Source organism: Periplaneta americana, chromosome 11 (genome assembly GCF_040183065.1).
Source record: "Periplaneta americana isolate PAMFEO1 chromosome 11, P.americana_PAMFEO1_priV1, whole genome shotgun sequence".
In the NCBI taxonomy this organism is placed as follows: domain Eukaryota; kingdom Metazoa; phylum Arthropoda; class Insecta; order Blattodea; family Blattidae; genus Periplaneta; species Periplaneta americana.
In genome coordinates this window covers 17,983,968-18,011,585 of record NC_091127.1, presented here as the reverse complement: position 1 = coordinate 18,011,585, position 27,618 = coordinate 17,983,968, and the positions used below count along the sequence as shown (strand labels likewise).

The 27,618-nt window shown below is 33.6% G+C and overlaps 1 protein-coding gene and 1 long non-coding RNA gene across 3 annotated transcripts in view; one reads left to right on the top strand and one right to left on the bottom strand.

The window, feature by feature from the left end:
* The window catches only part of LOC138708856 (pyruvate carboxylase, mitochondrial-like), a 223,634-nt gene that overhangs the window by 171,976 nt on the left and 24,040 nt on the right, over positions 1-27,618 (bottom strand). The window lies entirely within an intron of this gene.
* The window catches only part of LOC138708857 (uncharacterized), a 70,995-nt gene continuing 49,769 nt past the window's right edge, over positions 6,393-27,618 (top strand). The window contains exon 1 of the long non-coding RNA XR_011334776.1: positions 6,393-6,646. This is a non-coding gene — a long non-coding RNA (uncharacterized lncRNA). The remainder of the gene's footprint in view (positions 6,647-27,618) is intronic.

Below are 27,618 nucleotides of genomic sequence, written 5' to 3'. Positions count from 1 at the left end.
AGTTTGTGAGTTACTGATAGTTTTTCATTCTAATCTTTACAAGAGTAGGATAACACGTTATGATAACAATTACATACGATAAAAAAATTAATCCGCGGTGCAACAGCCAATTAAGAGCCAGAGCAGACCAGCTGACAGCTGACCTCACGCTCATATGCTTCCGCGGAGGTGAACGATCATCCAACCAGAATGAAAGTATCGTGTGGTAGCACGATGGTTTCCCTATCTGATATAACTGGTTGCCGTAATCGGATTTCGTTACCTATCGTAGCTCCCCAAGCGCATCACGATGCTGGGTGGGCACCGGTCCCATAAACTGATCGAAATTCCATGAGAAAATTTCTTCCCCCATAAGAACTCGAACCCGAGACCTAGGCATGGTGACTTAGATCACGACGTCATGGCGGAACGATTAAATATGATATTTAAGTAAAAAACACTAGGAAAACAAAGAGAACAACAGAAATGTTTCTATAACCATTTGCAATAGGACCGTAGTATACAGCGCATCGTGACTAGTGCAAAAAATGCTACCTGCTCAACTCAGAAAGGGACCTGTTCGGCGACGAAAGAGAAGGGAGAGAGACTCTTATGTCACCAGTTGTCAGAGCGCAGTGGGGGATTGGTAGAATGGTTTGCTAGTGTGTTCAAATAATAAATTAAAATTTTGACTTTTACACAGAGAATAATCCTCATGAACTCCTAGGATGAGATAGATAATTCAACTTCGTCATTACTAGGGCTAGGATTTTGATTATCTATAAATAATGAAAAAATGTATTTAAAACAATGCATTTATGACCTAAAAATCTAAAAAAAAAAATGCCTTCAATAATGTCCTAAAAATTGATCTTACATAATTGGCTTAGTAGGAAAAGAGGTTTTGTACTACTTAATTTTTAGATTAGTAATTTAATTAAATTTTACATAATTTTTCCTAAGTAGTACACTTTAATTAATTATTTTACCTGATGTAGTTTCCATGTATGATAGTTCACCTCTGCGTCGGTATGTGGATGTGAGATCAGGAGTCAGCTGGCCAGTCTTGGCCCTTCATGGGCTGTAGCCCCATGGATTTACTTTACTTTTAGCGCTATACTGGAGAATTAGCACGGTCGCTTTGAACCGTGCCGTTACGTTTACCACCAAATTTAAGTAAATACACAATGTCACCAACATAAGAACATGACGTTGGTGTGTGGCGTAGTTGGCGGGAGGAATTTTTTCTTTCTCTGTCTACCTCCTTCGTTCTGAACTTTATTGAGAGATAGCACCACTGTTAGCGACAATGTGTATTTGCGTAAATATTGCGAGTAAATTATGACGAGTGCCTTAGATGAGAGGCTCGGGACAGAAACAGTTTTGCTGTAGCGCATGCGCGAACCTCTCATGCAGTGGGAGCGTGATCCTTACTTGAATTTATTTTTGCGTGTACTTGCAGATTAAATGATTGAGATCCCTTCTTGCTCCGGTTACAGGCCTTGCATTTACGAAGGTTATGTTATGTTAGGTTAGGTTAGCTTAGATTAGCTTAGCTTAGGTTAGGTTAGGTTAGGTTAGGTTAGGTTAGGTTAGCTTTGGTTAGGTTAGGTTAGCTTTGGTTAGGTTAGATTAGCTTTGGTTAGGTTAGGTTAGTTTTGGTTAGGTTAGCTTAGCTTTGGTTAGGTTAGGTTAGCTTTGGTTAGGTTAGGTTAGCTTTGGTTAGGTTAGGTTAGGTTAGCTTTGATTAGGTTAGGTTAGCTTTGGTTAGGTTAGCTTGATTTCATTCGTCCATGTAGTAGTTAAAATTATATAATATGACAGTTTTTGATTCGTAATATTGTTAATAAATAATAGGCCTATAATGTAAGCGGTGAATAATTTCATGGTCCCTAAATTTTTTTTCGTAAAAGGCTAGGTATTTTTCTATAGGCCAGAAATAAAACAGCAACGCTGTCATAATTACGTACTTTACGCTTTGGCGAACATTAACCGGAAATTTACTTTCCGTCATTTTAATGGTATTCTGTGAAACACACCTTTTTTCCTGTTAATTTCCTTGTGATAACCTAGTTTATTATCTTATTACATCTTCATGTTCTCTTAATGCATTCAAAAACCGCCGTTGTACTACATAAAACCTTGAACTTGACTAATGGAGTGAATTATTTAAGAATATAGTCGCGAATTTGACTACCACCATTTCGATTATATTTTGTTTGATGCGGCTCGGTACGGCCCGGTGACTAGTGGCCAGCGAGTAGAGTCGACTATCGATGTTGGTCTGTCGTGCGTATTATCCAGTTGTTCCACTTTTAGTTTTCATATAGTCTACCACAAGGCCACTCTTATCCGGAATTAGCAGGTTCAGAGGAGTCTATATTGAAGGGGTGGTTGGACTGATCCATTGCGTGGGGTGTACTACGTTAAAATGGCAATATTTGTGTAGAAAAACGATTAAAATATCATACAAAATAATGGGTATTAATAGACAAAATATGTCAAGAAAATATCAAAGGAAATAAACATTATTTTACAGTAATGGGGATTTATGGCCAAAATTAAATGAAAATGCCTAAAAAATGACCGAATAAAACAAAAGATGCTCTCATGAGTTGAAACAGGCAAAAAATGCAAAAAAATGCCCTAACAAATATGTCTTAAAACACTCAGTTTATCACATAACATATAAATACTAAAGCAGCTATGTTTCTGGCTTACTAGAAAAAAAGATGCAATTTCATCAAAATCCTAGCCCTAGTCATTATATACCATCTCTGCTTCCGTCCAATGCGAGTGAATAAGCTTCATATTGGTTAATTTTATTTTATATTCCAGTTTCAATTAATTTTACAATATTGCCTATCCTCCTCTGAATTGTATATGGAAACAATTTTATTTTCTTAAAATCGCGTATTTTTTCTGCAGCCTATTCTAGCAACACGCTTTATGCAAGATTTTGCAAATTCTCCTTCTGTAAAAGGCTTCATTGATTTTCCAATCTTCCGGCGAGGACATAGTTTTCCGGAAGCTGTTTTCGTTTAAGAGATTGGACACTTGTGTCGCGTTTATTTGTATTTTCTTGTTTTAAATTTCTGAAAACATTAACATGTATTTGCCCTAAATGTAGGAAACAGAAAACGGATGTAGGTAAATTCTCATTTTTAAATAGAACTATAAATGATTGGAATGACCTACCTGCAGCGGTCTTTGAGGGCTGTCCTTCCTTAAGGAGATTCAAGAATAATTTAAAAAGTTGTGTATCAAGTGCAAATTAAAATTAAGGTGACATTTAACATTTAATTTTTCAAGGTGACATGTATTTATTTAGCCTGACGAGTTACTTCCTTGGTTTGAATTGTAAATTATTTAAAAATAGCGTATAAGAGGGCCTTAGACTAGAAATGTTTAGTTTAAATGTAGTTCTGTTTATAAGTACAGTATGCATAAGGGTGTAATTATCTGTCTTATTTGAACTGTTGTATCAGTGAAGCGAGGTGAGTCAGTGAAGTTATGGTTTTACAGTGCAGTGAATAGTTCCGATCAGTGATAATTTATAGCATCAATGAAATGTGTTCTATAGTGTCAGTGAAATGTGTTATAGCGTGTCAGTGAAATGTGTCCTAAAGTGTCAGTGAAATGCGTCATAGTGCCACTACAGTGAGTGAGATGAGAATAAAGTGAAAGACTATTGAAACTTATGTAGGGCCTATACATAATTATGTAGGTTGTAATGTAAAATTAGGTATTTTATTTATGTTTTATTATTATTATTATTGTGTTTTTAAATTATATTGTGTATTCTTATTGTATTGTGTATAAAATTGTATTGTGTATTGTATAATTGTATTGTGTATTGTAAATTTATTGTGTATTGCTTATCATCTTTTTTTTGTGTATTGTTTATATTGTGTATACCACTGCCACCGGGTGCTTGCCCACTTGCAGTGTAAATAAATACATACATACACATAAAGAAATACTATAGGCCTAATAATAGTGCCAATATTTACATGCCTACCTAATTATACACTTTTATGTCTGTTTTAGGTTAGGATATATTATATAATGTGTTTTATTGTGTCATTTTCATTTTAATATGTGTGTTCTTTTAGAGAGTGGTTGGGTATAATCATAGGTGAGGGGGGTGAAACCTCCAAAGTAGGACTTGTTTTAGGTACAAAGCACGTACGGTCAGAAGACTCGTGCATTGCATTTTAGAGAAAATTATGATAATATAAAATCTGTATGTATAAAATTACACAATAAATCCATCTATCTATCTAGCCTATCTACTTACAGTACACAGTGGAAACGCACTACAATTTAGACACTTTAGTTTGGTAGAATTACGTGTAACAGTCATGGCGAAGGAATTTCAATCCAACGCCACTCAACCACACACAAGACCGTGTGTAGTCTTATTTCTTCTCATTATCAGTTAACCTGCTCGTTATATTGTTAATGGGTCGTAATAGTAATGAAGGGAATCACGAAGAAGTCCATCGTATCACTTATAACGTGATAAAGTGAAAGTAACAGTGCAAATACACCATAGGAATAGAGTAAGACAATAGTGAATCCGAGAACGATTCAATTCTTTGGAGAAACAAAGAAAACGAGTCCAATAAAAATTTAAAATGTTCATTCCGATAATTTATAATACGGTTAAGATATAAATCATATACTATTTTACTTTAATAATGTTATTTCATTTTTATTTGAATTTGTAATTATTGTTACAATAATAACTTGTAATTAATTTGATTATATTTTCTCCTACATACCTATATTTGTGCTTCATAGCCAGACTGTATGATCTCTCATCAGAATTCGTAAACAATACAAGTAGCATTCTGACTTAGGAGAATTCTTACTAGTCTTTTTCCCTATAAGCTGATATTAAAAAACACGTTTTGTATGTAACTATAACCCTAAAGTGTGTAAAATGAAATAGCGTTATAAATAAATTGATAATAATAATAATAATAATAATAATAATAATAATAATAATAATAATAATAATAAATTATAAAAACCACCCCACAATTTCTAATATGTTATTAATTCCTACAATAATACGTAGACCTATAATGTGAGAGCAAAATTTAGACTAGAAGAAAACATACTAACCTATCCAGAAATGACATTATTCTGAAGAACAGTGGTTTACATATTGTTGCACCATAAAAAAATTGAAATGATACGGAAGCCTCAGGTTACTCAATTTTATATATAAAAATGATAGATACTTCTTCTAAAGGGGGTTGGTTCAAAATACTTCTCGATTATGAGAGGAAAGATCCATCTGCAAAATTTTACAATATGAATCAAAGAGAAACGAAAAATCTTCAGACTAAAGGTTATGGCGTAAAATAGTAATATGCGTTACAAGAGCGGTATGTTGAAGTTTTCATGTTCGAGGAAAAGTTTGAAAAAGCGAAACGTAGTTGAGCTTTTTTAATTTCCGAGAATTGAAAGAAAACATACCGCTCGTGTATCGTACATTATTTTGTGCGAAGATCGTTTATTGCATACCTGAAAGAGGAATTTCTAATTAGTTGCAATGAAATCTCCATCTTGGTTTCTGTTCAATGACGGCAAATTTGCGAAACAAAAATATCTATCTTCAACATTGTTGTTTTAAAATGTTTTCTGTGTTTACTATACTCCAGCAGGCCGTGATATACGTCTGTCTTCCCCCCCCCCCCAGTCTATGATGAGTCTCGAATCTTGTTGATTTTTTTCACGGCTTAATCTTACTTGCATCACGAATGCAGTAACTTTAGTGGAGTTGTAGAGTTTACTTAATTTTTGCAAATATTTAAAAACAATAATTAAGAGTGCAATTTAGGTGAAATTGCAGTGGTAAGTTTCCACTTTATAATTATTACTATATTGAACGTCTCTAAAAATAATATGTTAAAAGCCTAAAGCAGTAAAATCAATATGTCACTTAAGCGGTAAGAAGAGGGGAATTGTTGTGTGTGTTTGGTTGGGAATACTGAATGTGGAATTTTAGACTTTCCGCGGATTGGTTTTGTGCGGAAACCAAGCAAATACGCACGATCTCGAACAAAGTGCATTTTAAAACCGAAACAAAGTACACTAGTTTAAATTAATTAATGAAAATAATTAGCGATATACTTCATTATACATTTTATAATTATAATAAATCGTCACAGTTTCTTCGGACACTTCTGTCGAAATATATTTCATACAAGATAAATTGTTTGAGCAACAAACTTCCTAATTACATAACAAAATGGAAGCATGAAACGAGCTAGTTAATCAAAGTCGTCATCCTTCGCAGACTAGCCTCGTATTTCCTTTATGCATTTCGCGAGCACCACGTAAATCGGGACGATAAAATTAGTTTTTTGATTCAAGGAAAACCGGTAGCATTCTACGGATCGTTACCAGAGTCATACAAGTTACGATTGTTGAGCGAGTACATAGACCCAAGTTAGAGTAGGTCACGGTCGTCGCGTTCCGACGTAGTTTCACAGATTCAGTGGAAACTATGTCTAGGTCAACGCCATCCAAGTCCACTCTCACTTTAGCACGAAAAATGGCGATAACAACAATTAAAAACTGCTCGCCTTTGAAATTAATACAGGGCCATTTTGAAAAGGAGACTTTTTAAATGACACGGTTTCCAGAAATGGTAAGTTGAAATACTATAAATTAAATATAATGTAGAATTCTAGTTTTCAAGGTGGTCTATGTGTTACTCAAACATAAAATTTTTGTGCAATGTCACAGGGAAGACTTTCAGATTTCATACCAACGCAAGGTAAAGGGAGAATTTCTATTACGTTTCACGGTCTGTTACGTTAGGAGAATTTGTTGTATAACCAAAGTATTCCATATATCCATTCATCTACATATTTAAGGGTTTTCATGTATCGAATACTTCGGTTTTTAAAACTATTATAGATGGAAACATGTTAGTTGCCTGAGATATCTATACTTTTCTAACACACTATGTTTTCAGTTCCCCTCAACATCGTTGGTTGTACAGAGATAGAAAACAGTTCCACGTAGGCGTAGTATTTTCGATATACAATATAAAAATTATTTGAAAATTTGGTACAGTGTCACATTCAACTTTCGGGACGATACTGAACAAATGATAAGTACGCCATAATATATAGGTTAAACCATTACAATTCGAATTTACAAATAGTATTTTCGTACCAACATCAAAGTCTTAACTACAAATAACTATTTAAATAAAAAAGCAATAAACTATAAGTAAATGCGAAAAAATGTTATCTGCGATAGGAAAAAGTAGGGATGAATTGAGGGGCTTGCCGGAAGAAAGGCGGATAGACCTCTACGCCCTTCTTCGGGAAAATGGTTTAAAATGTAGTGAATAATTCGCTAATTATAGTAGCGAAATTTTGTTTCGATTGTACTGTACATACCTGCAGGACAGGGCTGCGTGCGTGCGTGCGTGATTTAGTCGGTCAGTCTACAAGTAGAGCTAGTGCTGAGCGTTACCGCATACTGCACTGTGTGTGTTTTCTCTTGGTAGAGACTAAGCAAATATATATAGTTCAATTTAGTCAGTCCAGTTGTTTCCTTTGACTGCTTTTTATGTTCATTATTGTCCTTGCTTTAAGAGTAAACAAACTTATGAAGCTCATAGATTCAGACGGAAATATTTTATGTTCTAAAAAGAGATTTGTTACAATATTCAGATTTTGGGCTTATTGTTATCAGGATTATACAAAGAATGAATTTTATTTATTTATGTTCACACAAAATGGAGATTTTCTTTTTCTGTTATATTCAGAGATTTTGCTTTGCGTACTTAATGTCTACTCAGTATATCTGAAATAATGTAAATTACTTTAGAAGTAGATAATAAATGTCATAAAATGTATCTTTGTTTCAATTCCGTGTGAAATTTAAATCTGAAATCTACATTAAATCCCCTAAGCAAATCATTATATGGATAAAGGGCGTATAGACTGAAGTTTTATATGGTACAAATATAAGGAAATTTAATAATATAAATTACCTAAATGCTACAAAACATTTATACTCGCTAAGATTTTTAATTTAATGTATAAATTTGTTCACTATCTGTATAACATTTTATTCAGGTGCGTTTTAAAATCTTAGATTGCCTATATCTCAATTCACCATATTGACGTATACGCCCTTTTTCCGGCAAACCCCTCAATTATTTAAATAGTTACTTATACTTATTATTTAAGATTTTGTATTAAACTTTATTTTCTTGACCATTTAGATTTGAGATAACACCGGCTGGTATTTTAAGTTTTACAGCGATCTATTTGAAACCAAATAAAGAGGAGAAAGATTAAGCAGGAAGTGAAAATAAATAATTTTGAATGTTTACAGCAGACTATCATAGGAAAATCGTAAGTGTACGGTTGACGCAGAAAACTGCGTTCTTAACTTACCAATAATTATATCGTTTAGCGTGGTTGGCGTTGCCCTGTAGAAGCAAGTTTCATATTTTACCGCCGTATTCTGCTTCCAGTTGATTACGACTACGACGTATTATATGCAGCGCAAGCTGAGAAAGGTGGAGAGAGCGAAATTATTTTTTACTTTTTCCTTGATCAGAGAAAGAGTATCGGCGAGGTTAAAATCCACGGAAAAGTTATTTTCGGCATGTCATCTGTCCGTCTGTTTACTGAATATTTTGTTCATATTCAAAATTTTCAACTCAATTCATCCGGGAATTGTGCACACGAAAATATGACTTATTTAAAGTCATCCTGATAAAATTGCACAAAACGGAAATGTAGTCAACCTAGGCTTTAACGACTTTCTTCTTCATGTTTATTATGCAGTATAGGTACACTGATTAGCATAGATTACGTATAAAATTACATAGAAACGATAGGCCCTTTTTTAATTTATTGAGTATGGTCCAACGAGTGTAACTTACATGTAGGGGCTGTACAAGAACACATACATATGTTGTACAATGTAATTTAAAAAGTTATGAAACTACAGTCTGTGGAAAACAAACAATAACACAAGAATTTATGAAAGAAAGAAAGCAAAATATGAACAAATAGTAAGATAACATAAAGTTTTGGGCAGAAAGCAGAAAAAGTTTGAAATCATGTAATAAATAAATCAACTGAGAATTAAAATAAATAATCTCCCCAAAAACGTATTTTTAAACAGTTCTTAAAACACTGGCAATTTGGTAAAAATCTTTATTATAAAGGAAGTTGGTTAAAAGTTGTTATTAAAAAAATGCTTAATTCCTTTCGTTCCATAAGTTACTGAACTATGCTGAGAAAAAAATATTTTCTTTTTGTCTTGTTAAATAAGTATGTATATCTTTATTAAACTGAAATATATTACTATGTATTAAATTGTTACCGGTAATAACTTTGTACATAAAAATAGCAGAACCTAATTTGATAACTGATTCAACTGGTAAAACGAAAGAAAAATGATATATTTAACTGGAGTCAAATAATGAAAACCCAATAAATTTCTTAAAGCTCTATTTTGAAAAATTTGTAAAGGTCTCCCTTTAGCAGACAGGATTATTCAACATATTTCTAGATGAAAAAGAAGTGTAAGAGCTTGGTGAGGCGCCACTCTTTGTTGTTATTGTGTTGTAGAGGTAGAGATTTGTGTAAAAAGAAAAATTTAGAGGTGAAGTGTTGTAATTTTACTAAAAAGATATTTGTAAAATGTGACAAACCTTACATACTGGCTATTTTAATTTTTGAACAATACTTGATGTCATGTTAAATTTGGCTACGCTCAATGACAATAACCATAGTAACTGAGTAATAGATGAATCATTATGATACGTATTACACAAACTAAATAGGCTATAATGAAACATAACGGCATTACATAACAAATAGGAGTAGTTTCAAGGACATATAATTTTCTTTGACAGTAGGCAGATTATCGCGAAACAGGAATTTTGTTCACAACAGTGCGCATGCGTCAGTGTTTTCCCCAATCTTGCCTACAGAATAGCAATCATGTTGCAAGGTCTATTCATGTACGCAATCTACTATAGAAATTTAAACTTCCACTTATTTTCTATACTATGCATGTACGGAATTTATAGTTATGCATATATAAATTGCAGTTTTCTCCCACATAACTGTAATTTGTTAATAAGTATTATTTTCTATACTATGCATGTACGGAATTTATAGTTATGCATATATAAATTGCAGTTTTCTCCCACATAACTGCAATTTGTTAATAAGTAATACTTCAGGTAATCATATATAATTATCTCGATTTCAATTACACAGGTAATTATACCTGTTACTGTCAAGTAATGAATGTTTAAAGGGTACAATTATCTTCACTTCATATGCGATATGTTTCTAGTGAATACATAAGGAAATAAGTAAACTATGTACTCAACATGGAATTATTATCTATATATAATTTGAACTGGTAATGGAAATTACGGGAAAACGGCTGAACGGATTTTAATAAATGATCCCTCATTTTGAAGCTTGGAACCCAAAGTTTTTGAGAAAAATAGTAGTTTTCAGTGAAATGTTAATTTTCCTACATCATTTTCCTATTTTCCAAAATCCATTTTTCGTCAGTTTTGAGAAATAATTGGATATCAGAATAAAACAAAACACACACTACAATAAACACTACTATTACACGAAGGCCATACCTGCAGGACTGCTGACATATTTAGAGTTCAAATTCAATTGGTTATTAAAAACTTCAAGACTTACTAAAAATAATTAACAGGTCTGATTCTGCCGTGTGTAATTTTCTGAATACAGCTGTGTATTGGATATTAAAATCTACAAAACTTGAAGTGGTTTGATGACATTATTACCATTACAAATGAAATATTATTATAGTTAATGCCATGATATGACTATTTTTCACTAATTATACATATTAATGCTACAGTGATGATATGAAAGTGAAAGGTTTTGGAGTTATATAAGTAGATGCAGAGAATATCTTAAATTAGATCTTCATTTCTATAATTTACTGAGTGACGGCTATTATGTAACTACAAAATAACTACAAAACTTTCGTAAGATAATATTATTAAAAATAGAATATTTTTGTAGTTATTGATCAAGTGGGGTTGGGTCTTTTTCATATACTTAATGGCGGTGTGGTGTAGATATTTATATGCATAATTCTCTTCAGTATTGGCTCGAGAGAGCGCAAAAATTACAGTTTGTAAGGAAGACCAAAATGTATTACTTACTGATAAAATACGAGGCCTACAAAATTTTGTAGTCTCCCGATCATTTCAGCAAGATCTCTTAGCAGGATAAAATGATTTTTACCCTCTACATGCAGCAGCTATACCAAGAGTCTATGTCTATTTTCGAAAGCATAGCAAACCTGACTTTTTTTAACTTTCACCTACAATCCACAATGATCTGAAATAGCCATTGCTTTACTCCCACATGAAAAACCCACTGATCGTCCCGACATTGTTACTTGCGTTTTCGCGTTGAAACTCGAAAACTGAAGGTGGATAGGTTCAACAAAAAGTATTTGGCATAAAAATACCATTCAGAGGGAATATGTTTCATTATTATGAAAGCAAATAACTTTCAAGATGTCTGGTATTTTTCATTGAAGATAAATCTGAAAAATTTTTATTTGAACGTCTAATGAACTTAGTTTGCAGCACTTGCTGCACAAAGCCACTAGTAATAATTCGTTGTACGTATGTGTGTAAACGAGGGTCAAAAACACGGCACAAAATTAGAAAATATACTCTATTTTCGGAAATACATAACATTAATTTATAATGAATAGGCCTACACTGTTGAAAAGAGTAGACTTAAGATGAGCAGGACTACTTATTGTGTTTTTTAGAGTCAATTAAAATCTTATGTAGGTCAATACACAATGATGCAAAACATGTGGTTTTTGAAACAATTTATTACTTCAGAATGCAGAAACTGAATGTTGGTAAAATTAATAATAATTAATGATCTTTGAAATAATCAAAATTAAAAATGATGCTCTATGTGACCGCAATTTGTCCACACAACCATTTGTAGGCGTCTTCTCCATTGTCCAATAGCACTGGATATCTGTCTTTGATCAAGCCGGTCCCAACAGTCAAGAAGGCGTTGTGTTAAATGTTCAATATTACGAATTCTAGTTTTGTAGTAAACTGGTCCATAGGATTAAGATCTCGTTTGAAATTCCAGCGGAAACCATCAGAGAATCTGAGAAATGCGATCTTTCACGCAATAATCTCTCAGGAGGGATATCATGTCCGTATCTTGCTAATCAATCGTTGTACACTTGAAACAGACCATTCTCGCTGAGCGTGGTTCCTTAGAATTTGACGGGCAGATAAATTATCATATTGGTGAAAATGTTTAATGAAAATCTTGTCTTCGTTAAGCGACCCATTATTCACAAAATGAGAACTCAAAACGGAAGAAAACAAATGATGATAGCATAACAAACGGCTTGGCCTGCTGAACTCGTAAGACCATAATGCTTAGTTCGGCATAAACGATCGATTTTGCACTGCCTTACAAAAAATAATGTTTAATAAATAGTAAAAAATTAAATATTACAGTACTTTCCCAGTCTACAAGGACTATGAAATTTGCCTGTGAAATAAACTTTCAAGTGAAATCATTAGCTACTGGAATATAACCATGTAAATTTTGTGTCTTTTTTTGGCCCACTGTGTGTGTGTCTATATCTAACGATAGTTATTCAAGTTTGTGATCGGAAAGATCATTTATAGTAACACTGCACACGGACATAGTACAAAGACGATCTTTCAAAGTTTTTTTTGTAAACTAGTCTACGTAACAAGAAGCTTCAAATATTAATGGACGTACCGGACCTGGAAAATGCCCCAGAAGTGGAGATACGGGGCTTCGTGACATGATGGATGGCAAGACAACCTTGAAAACTTGACGTCGAAAAAAAGAACCAGTTTCCTATCTGTGAGGAAGCAAGAATACATCGTTTCCTTCAGTTTTGATGCTTACTTTCCATTCACATGAATTGAATTCTCATCCGGGTTTGCTTCGAAACTAAAACTTTTTGTACTAATGCGATAAATAACCTCAAGAAATCAGTTCCTTTCTCATATTGCGTATGGAATGACTGTTTATAGTTTATATTCTAGAACTACCACTTAAAATGCACATATAGATGAAATCATTCACTTTGCGTGAAAATAAGATTCACTTCCATTTTATGGATTACACATAAAATGCATTCTTTATAATCGGAGTAAGTAAAACATTTGACTTAATTTATAATTTGTACGTTTAAGTTTATGGTGCTGTATCTTCATGTCCCCAAGCGCTTTCATGACATATGTAGAATACCTTTACGTTTTTTACCGATTAAGTTGACTACATGAGCAACACTGGTATTCAGATCTATTGCTTCTATCCAAATCCATTCACTCAAACAGAAACGAAGTAGACCTACGTAATAATTGTTGTTGTTAGTCAATTGTCCGAATCAGGTTTGAACCTCATAAGTGACACCAATAAGGCATCACTCATGGATATATGCTAGCTCCAATCCTTACATTTCCAACACTACTTAAAAACTAGTCATTTCCAATACTGTCTGTTTATGGTTCTGCCATGACTGTCATTTCCAATACACAATAAACGTATATTTTGACACATACGTCATAAATAGTAAATAATAATTACAACATAGCTGATCTAGAACAAAGAATTATTGTAGACTACTATGATTAAATGTTAAGCACAGGAACGCCATTCCATAATTTCAATTAAGAAACACGCCAAACGAATTGTCTTTGCACCAAAAAACGGATGCTCCCTGGACCAAATTATCGTATTTTATAATTATTGTTTGAATTCAACAGAAGTCAGAAGTCTTGCTAAACATGTTTTTGCTGAAGCACTACGAAATGGGGTCAATGTAGATATAGGCCACTCTTACACTAAACCTAGAGTAATTTAAGCTTATTAATCAAATATGATTCTACTTACTGTTTTTCTTATATGCTCACTTGTATGTAATTTCTATTTTATACATATTTAATTGTTATTTTCCATCCAAAGATCATTAAGAACGATGAATATCACTTAATATCTCCTGTCTTTCTTCAAATAGTGTTTATATGCCATGTTAATTTTCATTTGTTTTCATAAGTTAACAATGATGCACATTGGGAGCAACATATAAGAAATTATTTTCCTACACAATCCACGCTATATTCACGTTGTTTTGAAATGATTAATCGAAGATGGTTTGCTTATTGTTTATTACACGCACATTTGTATGTAATTTCTTTCCATACGTTTTTTTTTTCTTTACCCCAAGATCATTAAGAATGGTGAATATTATTCATGCTTGTTTCCTGTATTTCTTAAAATAATGTTATGTGGCATGCTAGTTTTTATTTGTCGCTATTTACGTAAAAATGATGCGCCAAAAAAATAAAAAATAATAATAATTTTGTACTCACTCCACATCCCATATTCACATTTGTTTTTCAGTGATTTATTAAAGAATGTACCGGTATTTAAAAGACTAATTTAGAAACATGTTACATAAATCATCCTTGTGCCAAAAGAGAATGCTCCCTAGACCAAATTATCGTAAGTATTTTGCAGAGGTCGTCAGTACTCGTTGAAATGGGTAATAATAGCATAATATAATATAATTATGTTGTACGTAGCAAGATCTATTATTCAATTGATAGGATATTTTATGAGGTTGTCATGACTGAGATATCTATTGTCAATTGGTTTTATTTGTCAGTAGGCCTTGACTGACGAGTGTATAAGGACTGGCCCTCTTACAGGTGGAGGTCGGCGTTTGGGATGGCTCACAAGCAACAAGTTATACTAAATATGTTTAGGATTAGTGTAAAACTGGCCTATGTCTCCTATAGTGGTCTGGACATAAGTAACATTCACCCGAAATGGCGTGCCTGTGTTTAACAATTACCCTACTATGTAACAAAAGGAATTCTTTTCGCCTATATCTATACATAGTTGTGGCTAGAGAACTGAATTGGGAATTTCCGTCACAAACTCGTAACCTAAACTCGAAACTTCGTGAAATACTTCCCTGTACACTGCTGGCATGAGCGTCACTTCTTCTCTTGCTCTTTTCTTACAAATTAATTTGAGTTTTTCTATTTCACATCTTGCTACATCTGCAATACAGCTGTGTTCACTACCAACAGACACTACTTGGTGATTTTCGTTTGTTGTAATTCTTCCTCTGCATTTTACACTGTAATATTTTTCACACAACCAATTCATCGTAGATTTATTTCGTTTACTTATGTTGTACTTACAACCTTTATGTACATAAGATGGCTTGTTTTTTGTCGTTACTAATATATCAACGACTTCCATGTCTGAAAACGAACAGCAACTAACAGATTTAACGCTTCAACATTCTCTGTGGGTAATTGTAAACATTGCCGTCTAGGCAACGAGTCTAGGCAACAACAGAATAAGTAAACAGTAGAACGCATGAGTTGACAGAAAGTAGCTGTGTGACGTCACGCCCTCCTCTAGCGGGTGCTATTGGAAATTACACGGAATTAATTAATTGAGAACGGAAATTATGTTTGATATTGAAAATAACACGGAATACTTACATTCTTTAAGATACTGAAAATAACAGTATTGGAAATAATATGCAACGCCACTCATGAGGCATCTAAGCCAGGAGATAATGGGGTAGGATGGCCAGTTCCTTTCCCTCCCTCTACAAAAAATTGAAAAGTGTGATCCCAAAACTCGCTCAGTTCATTTGATAATTTTTATGATTAAATTTAAAAGGCATGTTGAGACCGATAAGCTAATTTATTAATAATAATCAAGGTTTTATTTCATAACCGTCCATGCTTATCCTTTTAACAAATTTATTGGTTTTTCAATACTTTGTTACATATATTTTGAATTGAGTGTTTTCGGCTCTATTGAGCCATCATCAGAACCATTTATGCCCATATGCATGATAAAGGTACACATATAATGCAATACAAATAAACCCAAATAATATCAAATAACATGATTCTAAAACATTAAATATATGGCGATATTACATTATTATATAAAACTGGCTATATAAGCCACATTCAAATGTTAAAATATTGTTGTTAAAATTATTACATGATGAACTTTAAAATTGTAAAACAATTGTAGTTATCGGGTTGATGTCTATGTGGAATTCCAAATCTGATAGTGGTTAGATGCGACAGAATGTTAACTGTTGCGGAGGTGTCCTTGTGGAATTCCACATAGACATCAACCCGATAACTACAATTGTTTTACAGTTTTAAAGTTCATCATGCAATCATTTTAACAACAATATTTTAACACTTGAATGTGGCTTATATAGCCAGTTTTATATAATAATCTAATATCCCCATATATTTAATGTTTTACATAGAATCATGTTATTTGATATTATTTGGGTTCATTTGTATTTCATTATATGTGTACCTTTATCATGCATATGGGCGTAAATGGTTCTGATGATGGCTCAATAGAGCCGAAAACGTTCAATTCAAAATAAATGTAACAAAGTATTGAAAAACCAATAAATTTGTTAAAAGGGTAAGCATAGACGGTATATGAAATAAAACCTTGATTGTTATTATTAATTTTATGATTAAGTTAATACACAGATGTGGTTATTTTTTTTTAGATCTCTTCCTATCATATTTTAAACTTGCTTTCTTCTAAACGAAAGTCAATCCTTGTCTAAAAGTTTGTGTTAATATGCATGTTACTTGAAAACGCGCTCAGTCCGTAGATGGGTGGATAAAAAACTAGCCCAGTCCTTTCACAAAGATGAACTTAACGCGTTTTGGGATCACACTCTTCATCTCAATCATAGTAAACGTAATAATTAATAAGATTCTTTTTGCCTATAATTTCATTTGTCTCTTTATCATTCATCGTCGAAGCATCCATTTTTATTTCCCACACTCTTTAATTATTTTGTTTCGACGTTAGCGTCAGACAGCTTTCGCACCTTCGCCGTAAGCTAAACGTTCACGCTATGTTGATGTCATTGATAAAAGAGCCAATCAGAGCCAGTCAGCTCACGTTATTTCAATAGCGGAACCCGCTATCTCTATCTGAATAACGTGGACGTGAATGAAGTTTACCGTAGGACTGATTCGGTGTTAAAACATGGTAGCTCGTTTGAGATTTACCAATGTGAACGATATTCATCTACTCAGAACAGCTCAAGATGGATAAATTATTCAGGAAAGAATTTTTCGTTGAGATTCCAGCAGATAAAAGTTTTTTTTTTAAATTTATTTATTGGTCGACCAGCAAACTTGCTATACAGACCACTGTTAAATTATGGAATATCCCATACAGAATATCATGCTGAGGTTGGCTGTAAAGGCTCCTCTAATTAAATTTATTTTTAAATTAATTAATTAATCATTTTTTTGAACTATGAGAATAAAAATATGATGATGATTTTCTGTGTTAAATTTATGAAGAGTCGTCAGTATCGCTAAGAAAGATGTCTTGAGGTACCGTAGTTGATAAAAGGTTGATTCGTGATTACTCCGTCAATTGAAAACGCTCCTTTGTTTTAACTCGACGTAACTAGGAAACTAGTAGATATTTTGAGTAGCGACTACCTTTAAAAGTAATTGCCATTCTTTCCCAACATTTCTCTCGCTTTGACCCCCCAATTATCAACTTTTGATTGTGTTAATGTCTATTCTGAACAGATCACATTGAAGTTATAGTATTTTTTCTTACTTTTCAAAAAAGATTTTCATTTCACATTTTTTTATATACCTTCCTTACATATTGAGTTACCATTTAAAAAAGAATTACAGCGCGATTGATTGACTATTATTGACTATATAACATGATAAAATGTTAAAGGAGAGGGAAATAACGTGTAATGGTTCCTTCCGAAGTTTTACGAACGTTAACAGGTCACCAAATATGTCACTACTGACGTCAACATAGCGTTAACAGTACAGCTGGCGACCAAGAGTACGAAAACTCTCTAATCTCTAATGGGTCTTGCTGTGTACCGTTAGCGGTATCATTATGTTCTTAGCAGGCGCATTCCTCACGCTTGGAATCTGTCTGTTTCTAATTTAAATGCCACAGTGATCAATGCCGAAATGAGTCAGAATACCGTAAATACACTTTTATATGTTTCTGAATTTCATGTCAATATTTTTATTCACGAAAATTTATACCAAATGTATTTGTAAACGCTGCTTTAATGCATTTAAATGCCAGAGTGGAAGTTCAATTAAAATCAGACATTGTACTTCCATTATTGATGCTGATTATTTCGTTTATATGACGTCATTCCATTTTCGACCAATGAAGTGTAATGAAATTTTGACTTACAACCAATCACAGTCACACTTTGCGATAATTTTTGTAGCTAGATTTATCGCTGTCAATTTATCGCATGGTCGTTCTTTTGTTTAATCGTTGTCGCAAACTGTTTCCCCGTAAATTGATGATCATGAATACATTAAGATGCAACTACACGGTTAAACTTTTCTTTCAACTTTAAAGCAATGAATGCAAGATTGATATTTAATATTAATAAATATATTTACGCAGTGAAGACGATGTTCAAAACGGCGCACAATGTAGACACAAAATCTTCATGCATCTTAATTGAACGTACCTTTTAAACTTGATTCTTTCAATATTCTTCCCAGATTGCACGCATACGCGATTGGAGTATTGAACTGTGTAGATGCAGCTTTAGTTTCGTTACACAATACAGCGAGAATGCGTTTGTCGAGCTATAAAAATGCTTTCGTGTAGCACTGATTGTAACGGTCGAAATAAGGCACAGCTGACATTGGTCCTGCTCCCACAGGTAACTTAATCTATAGTCTAATTGTAGCTTTTAAAATTTGTATTTTGTGAATGAAATTAAACAATTAATAGAAAGTCAAATGTTGAAATTTATGTAACATATTGCTTATCAAACCCAAAGACCTTGCATAGTAAAATAAGGTCTTTGATCAAACTGCCTTCCGTATGGCGTAATAAAATTCGTGTTTTAATTAGGCCTATCTATACAGAGATGGCTTCACTGTGGTAGCAACATGTCTCGCTGTGAATACATAAGCATTGGTATATAGCTGTCCCCACTGTTACTGTTAAATTAAATTATGATTTCAGCAGATAATTAAAATATATTTATGTTGTAATAATAAGAGAAAAGTGCAATACATGTAATTAACATTGTTAAACCTGTATTTCGCTTTTCGCAATTGGCATTACTGAATAATAACATCGAATTTCTTTATTGCAGTAATCGATATTCATCTACGAGTATTTCAACTTCACAATGTCTGAATAGGTTAAGTTTTCGTTAATATACAATTATTAACGTTCTGTGATCGAATTTTAGGGATATATTATTTATATTTTTATTTTATTCACGAAATAGTCCTAATAAATGTCACTAGAGGTCTGAGATTTCCCAGACAAATCTCAGACCTCTCGTGACATTACTACAGAAAATTTCGTCATGACACCGTGTTGGAGTGAATGCTGACTAGAGCATTAAATTTTACTCGTATTAAAGCGTAACCGTTATGCGAAAGCTCTAGTTAGAAGAGTAAGGGTAATACAGAAACAAAATCTGCAACTCAATTTCGACGCATTATGTTACTGAAGTTTGAATTACCACAATAAAAACCTAATTTCAAGCTCAGTCAATAAAGGAGGCGCCACGCTTAATACAGACTGCAAAATAAGCATATGTACACTATACTACTTACAATTGTGTATCATTTTTTGAGCTTGTTATTATTTTATTATTATTTTTTCCTAAGTTTAATTAATTAATCAATTTATTTAATAGCTCTTATCATCCAGTTTTCTGTCCAAAAATCTGAAAGTTAGAATTTATAAAACAGTTATATTACCGGTTCTTCTGTATGGTTGTGAAACTTGGACTCTCACTCTGAGAGAGGAACATAGGTTAAGGGTGTTTGAGAATAAGGTGCTTAGGAAAATATTTGGGGCTAAGAGGGATGAAGTTACAGGAGAATGGAGAAAGTTACACAACATAGAACTGCACGCATTGTATTCTTCACCTAACATAGGCCTAATTAGGAACTTAAAATCCAGACGTTTGAGATGGGCAGGGCATGTAGCACGTATGGGCGAATCCAGAAATGTATATAGAGTGTTAGTTGGGAGACCGGAGGGAAAAGACCTTTAGGGAGGCCGAGACGTAGATGGGAGGATAATATTAAAATGGATTTGAGGGAGGTGGGGTGTGATGATAGAGATTGGATTAATCTTGCACAGGATAGGGACCGATGGCGGGCTTATGTGAGGGCGGCAATGAACCTTCGGGTTCCTTAAAAGCCATTTATAAGTAAGTAAGTAAGTAAGTAAGTAAGTAAGTAATCAATTTATTTAATACTTTACACTTGAGCTACATTAGACATTGCAGCCCGAAAGAGCAGAAGCTCGTGCTCGGGCGCAGTTCAGATCAGTTATACAAAATATATCACAAAATTAAGAGAGTTCATTGAGCACAATAACATTAATAAATGGTAAAATAATACAGCATGTAATAATAGGGTCTATATACAAATAGAAAATACAAAAGTACATAAATATTAGAGTATCAGTTTTTAACTCAATTAGCTTAAACAATTAAATAATTAATCTGATTTGTTTCTTAAATCTATGTGTGTTAAGTGTACTTAGCTCAAGGTAAGCTCTAATTAATGAATTATATATTTTGTGTCCAAAATTTCTGTTGTGTTTTAATCCAGCAGTTGTGTGGCATTTGGGAGTATTTAGAAAGAAACTGTAGTTTTGTCTCGTATGGTATTCGTGAGGATCAAATTTAAATTTATTGTGGTTTATATGGAAATAAATCAGCAATGTTTGTTTATAAATTTGTTCTAGATTTGATACATCAAATTCCTGAAAAATTAATTTTGTTGGGTAATCAAAAGATTTATATAGACAAATTCTGATAATTCTTTTTGGAGCAAATTTAAAGGATGGAGAGTCAAACTGTGCTGTTCGCCTCATAGTTAGCATAATGGCCCAAACTAGATTCGAATCCGCGCCCGAACATATCTAGGGTCACGACTCCTATTTGTTAACCCAAGACTACGCAGATGACCTACAAGCACGTGAAAAACAATAGTTAAAATAAGAAAAACCCTAGTATATCACTTCATTACAAAGATGATTTCCCTTTTCCCTCTTCTTCATAAAAAATGTCAAGAACACTTGATAAGCAAGTATAAAAACAAAGTGCTGGAGACTTTAATACAAAAACACAGTTGTTGAAATGTTGTTGGCCTATATGTCGTAACCTTGCACTCCATTCATCACAGAAGAACACTCTAATCTGTTGTAGGAATTCTATGACGCTCAAAATTAATCCATCAAAACGCCTAAAGTCACATTTTATCAGCATGAATGTAAAAGAAATATTGGAATGAAAATAAAGTTGATTACATAAGCTCAAACATAGGAAAGTCGCTTCATAACAACTAAGAAGTAAACAATTTCAGTCTGAAACAGTCACAGGAGTTTGGACTCTAACAACTCTCAACACATAGTGGACAAAAACGTGTTTACACACACCGCTATTTGGTAATTACTTTATGTAAATCAACTTGTTTGTTGCTAATACGTCCAGATGCAATAGGCTAAAACTTCTTGGACTCTCTGGGTCTCTAAAGCACGGACGAAATCGTGGTTCCAAACTCTGGCTTTTAAACCGCGATAGAGGTCTGAATCCTTATGCGATTTCTAAAACGAAGTCGAGACGCGGCTTGAGAAGAAACAGAGGTTCGTGGGTTTTATACAATATGGCAACGCAGCTAAGAATCGATTTTTATTCTTGTAAACGTCGATATATTGAAAGAAATGAACATCGGGATTAATATTTTTATTGAATTGCAGTAAGTCACATTCTTTTGTTCTCAGCTAAGGTATTGTTATATCTTCTAATTTACAGAATATAATTATATGCTTTTAAAATACTAGCATTACTTAGTATTTAATAGGGATCGGATTTTTAGATACCAGAATGATACTACCCAAATAAATAGCACAAATCGAGCATTTATGTTGTTGTTTATCATTTGTTCATAACTATTACCAACATTAACTACCTGAAAACCCGGTTCTAAGGAATTGATAACCTAAATATTAACTGGATTAAAATTTCAATTGAAACTAAAATGTAGTATGGTTTTATTTTCATATATAATAGGCTAGTACTACGTTGAAAACCCTAGTAGCATAAAACTTGAAATAAGAAAACAAAATCACGTTTGCTTCATATTCCTGTAGGCCCATGTCATTTCCGAGTATTAAATAAAATGTCCAAAACTAGTATAAAGACTAAAAATTAAGTTATATCGTCTTATAGACAAAAAGGTATAATTAATATAAAATATTACATCTTACTTCCCTCAAAGCAACAAGAACGTGTAAAAATTGTCAACCCGCCGCCTCTTGCATTTCGTTGCAGATTATTATTTAGCTAAATTGCTAAATTTTGCGTTGAATCCTTCGCAAATCGAAATATTCGCCTGAAATTATCGTCGTTATATAGTTACAAAGGATTATTCCTGTCTCTCAACACTCTAATCCGGGGATTTAATACCCGTAGACACAAATTTTCCTTCTATAATCACCCAGCTGATCATCTACCTCCATCTTGTACACATGAAGCCGAGGTTTTAAACCTACCCCAGCTGTGGTCTCCGCTGCAGACCATGGTTTTGAGCCATGGCTCAGAAAAATAAAAAAGATCTCGTTTTATAAGTTCAAACGAGGTTTAAAGCGATTGCCGTGGTGTAGACCTTGTTTTAGAAATCGACCCTCTTAGTCTGTAAGTGTGAATAAATCTGTTTATAACGCATCTATAAGATGGAATTCTTTACCTCTCATCATAGGAAAACAGGGATGGGAGCTAATTTATATATGGGAGAGAAACGGCTTGTAAATTTTGTCTTGCACCCTCTGAGTCAGGGGTAGGGTTCTTTTGTTGTTTTAAATCTACGACATAGCATTTGATTTTACTTCTTTTAGAAAGAAAAGTTTGCTAAGGATGTTTAAAAAGCTAAACCCCAAAGTCCTCGACGGGTTTGAATTAGCGAAACTGAATATTATTGTCAAGCCTTCTACCAAAGCAATCGAAAAGTCAAATGGATATTGTTATAAGTGCGTTTCAAAATTCAACCAAAGAAATGTATCTGGTTCTAGACGGGTTGTAGACAAGCAATTTCAGAGGGGAACACAGGGTCTCCGACGAAAAATATCTGAGTTATGAATTGTTAAAGTTGTTTACATTTGATACTCATAATACAGTATTAAAATTAAGTAGGGGTATGGGATGGTTTCGGACTGGATGAAACCTAACTGTTAAGAAGTAATCAATCATATAAAAGAATTGTATTCCAATGGATTCCATCCCATTGTGGAATCCTGGGAAACGAGAATGCGGATACATTAGCAAAGAAGGGCAGCATTGCTACTTACAGACCTGTTACTAATCTACGTATTACTCTGCGAAAAGATTTATTAAATCTACATACTTAGACTTCAACAAACAAAATTTGATAACACAATCTCAAGGGAAAAAATGGAACTCTCTGCATCATAATCCACAATTAATTCCCGCTTTACCACGAAAATCGTCTGTAGCTGCGTTTAGATTGGCAACAGGCCATGACTGTTTGGCCAAACACCTGCATAGAATTGGAATATATCAGTCCCCTAACTGCCCATTGTGAAACTCAAACCAAGAAATGGATTCAGAACACCTCAAAATCTGTGCTTCAGTGGCTGACCATGATAATATCTTTGAAAAATATTGGAGTGCAAGAGATCAAATGACTTTATTGTCAAACGCCTGGCATTAGAAAACAACAACAATCTGTAAAATTTCCGGCAAATAATATGATAGTATGACACTGTATTACTTTTTGTTTCACCCTAATTCATTTTCGTTATTGTACCTATTTTAGAAGAGAATTATCCGCATGTAGCTGTGCTGTAACGGATGAGTCAGAGTTCAGGCCAAAAAGTAGTACGTTCAAGTTCCACAGCAATAGTTTTTCTAAATCGTAACACATTAATCAGGGTGTACGGACCCAAAAAAACTTTCACGTCATTACAAGTTTGAACCCTCAGACCCCTAGTTGTCTATCTCAAAATACCTAGGACCCCTCCTCATCACCTTAAATTTCTTCGGTTAAATTCTGAAACATCCGGTATAGCCTGTAAGACATTATTATTCTAGTACAGAAAGCACTAATGAAACAAGCAAAAGTTAGACTACATTTACAAATAAAAAAATCAAGACGTCTTAGTAAAAAAAAATGCTTCTTCACACAGTGACAATAAATTAACACTCTTTTAGTGTTACATGTAATGTCACATGTGATCATGTTGATAATATAATTAACATAACTTAAACGGCGTTTCTACTAGAAATAATGCTTTCCCTAAATTTTTTATCCATGCAACAGGTGTCATAAATTCTAAATAGGGTTTAGACTAGAGGTCGTTGAGGAATATCCAGCCTTCTGCGATCATTATGTAACATTCTTCAGTCCTATGGCTTAGTTTAATGTTACTTACTTACAAATGGCTTTTATACAGGGTGATTCAAGAGGAAAGGTAAAAAATTTAGGATTCGATATCTTAGGCCATTTTGAGTGAAAAAGTTCATATGAACATAGGTCCGTTTTCGAACAATGGCTAGATGCATTTTTTTGGTAAAACGTTTCGCCCCAATGTGAATCAGACGTTACCATATGCTGCTGACGTGAGACGAGGCGTGAGACAAGGTCAAGGTCACAATGAATGACGTAACATTGGAATCTGCATTGTGAACGATGTAGATAAGAGGAAGAAACCGGGTGGTGGGGCATTACAAATGTCCAATCGCCTGCCCTTGTCTGATGTAATGACACAGAACCCGCAGATAACACAAATAGCCTACACTATCATTAATTCACAGCAGTCCAGTCAGCTACCTACAGTACAGTAGTTATACAGGTACAGTTATCGGAAGTGTTAAGTTGTGTTTTCAAGATGCCTTATAAATTTTCGACTGCAGAATAAAGTTCCTTGTGAGCCATCGCTGAATATGAACGACGCTTTCCGAACAGAAGGGTACCATATCGAAGAGTACTTACTGTCTATGGGGTTGGATGAAAGACTTGGTATAGCAAAGGAAGGGGGAAACGAGAGAGGCGCTAATCGACCGTATTTTGGATGCGGCATAAACAACAGCTACATACGTGCAACTCTCCCGAGCGATGAGCGCGATTCACGCCCGAGCGCAACAGTGCATTGAAGCAGAAGGAGGTACATTTAAAAATGTCCGAAAACATCGACCCCGACGTCTAGAATACTAGTATGTATGCATACATGAATATAAACTTTAAATTTGTTCCTTATCTGTCTCTAAATGCGAGTTAGTACAATTGAATTTTAATAATTTTTGTGAAATCAAAGAGCCATATCTCCGTAACCGTTCGAAAACGGACTTATATTCATACGAACTTTTTGATTCAGAATGACTTCAGAATTCATATCCTAAATGTTTTACATTTCCTCGTGAATCACCCTGTAGAACCCGGAAGTTCATTGCCGCTCTCACATAAGCCTTCATCGGTCCCTATCCTGAGCAAGATTAATCCAGTCCCTAACATATCTCATCTCCCTCAAGTATATTTTAATATTATCCTACCATCTACGTCTTAGCCTTCCAAAAGGTCTTTTCTCCTCGTCATTATGTGAACATATGTTTATGCCATGGCGTTTTGGATTCCTAAACTTTAGAACATATCAGGACATTCGAAAAGTAATGGCAACATAGTTACTGTTTGACACTAAATTTATTTAGGTTACTTTTAGCATTACATACTTCAAATATAGTCCCCTATCATGTCAACAATACGTTGCCAAATCCTTGTGAGATGGTGGACTCTATCTGCAGCATCATTTCTGGAGATATCTCACTGATTGATCTAAAGCTCTTTGGTTGTCAGCTCTTAATTGAAAGCGAATGCTTCGCTTCCACCCATCTTGCAAGAGTTCACTGTGGTAGGTCTTCTCTCCCATAAGCTACTTTTAATACTCTAAAGCACCGAGTTGCATGCTTTTCTCTTGCAACTTGGATTATTATGGAGCACCCACTGAACATCGGTTAGGGCTGTTATTATGTGCTAAACTCTCAGAAACAGTCACTGTATTTAAAATATAATTATGGTTACTTTGACTCTTTCAGCATTGCATATCTATATATCTGCAGTACTCGGAAAAATGGGACATAAGTCAGTTTCCACAAACCTTTTTTGATAATTTATTGACAACTTACACTGGTTTATGTCGATTTGATTTTTTTCTGTATGAATTATTGTAATGGGAGGAATACTTACGTATTTTTTTTCCAAGCGAGCAGATGTTCCGTAAGTTGTCAATAAATTATCAAAAAAGGTTTGTGGAAACTGACTTGTGTCACTTTTCCCGAGCACTGCAGATATATAATTTGAACTGGTAATGGAAATTACGGGAAAACGGCTGAACGGATTTTAATAAATGACCTCTCATTTTGAAGCTTGGAACCCAAAGTTTTTCAGAAAAATAGTAGTTTTCAGTGAAATGTCAATTTTTCAACATAATTTTCCTATGTTCTAAAATCCATCTATCGTCACTAACTAATTGCATTTCAGAATAAAACAAAACACACACTACAGTAAACAATATTACACGAAGGCCATCAACTGCAAGAAAGCTGAATATTTATAACTCAAATTAAATTGGTTATTAAAAACTTCAAGACTTACTAAAAATAATTTACAGGTCTGATTCTGTGGTGTGTAATTTTCTGAGTACAGCTGTGTATTGGATATTAAAAACTACAAAACTTGAGGTGCTTTGATGACATTATTACCATTAGAAATAAAATATTATTACAGTTAATGCTATGATGTGACTATTTTTCATTAATTATACATATTAATGCTATATTGATGATATGAAAGTAAAACATTTTGGGGTTATATAAGTACATGTAGAGAACATTTTAAATTAGATATTGATTTCTATAATTTAATGAGTGGCGGCTATATAGTATATATAGTATATGCTACTGAAAACTATAAAACTTACGTAAGATAATAATACTGATATTAAAATTCAAATATTTTTATAGTTATTAATCAAGTGGGGTTGGATCTTTTTATATATTTAATGGCGGTGTGGTGTAGATATTTATATATGTGATTCTCTTCAGTATTGGCTCGACAGAGCGAAAAAATTAGAGTTCCTAAGGAAAGACCAAAATATATTACTTACTGATAAAATAAGAGGACTACAAGATTTAGTAGAGTCCCGATCATTTCAGCAAGATCTCTTAGCAGGATAAAATGATTTTACCCTCTACATTTCAAGGTAGTTTACGAAACATGCAACAGCTATACCAAGATGCTATGTCTATTGTTCGAAAGCATAGCAAACCTGACTTTTTTTTTTCTTTTTTTTTTAATTTGCACCTACAATCCGCAATGACCTGAAATACTCTGCTTTACTCTCACATGAAAAACCGACTGATCGTCCTGACATTGTTACTTGCGTTTTCGCGTTCAAAGTAAAAACT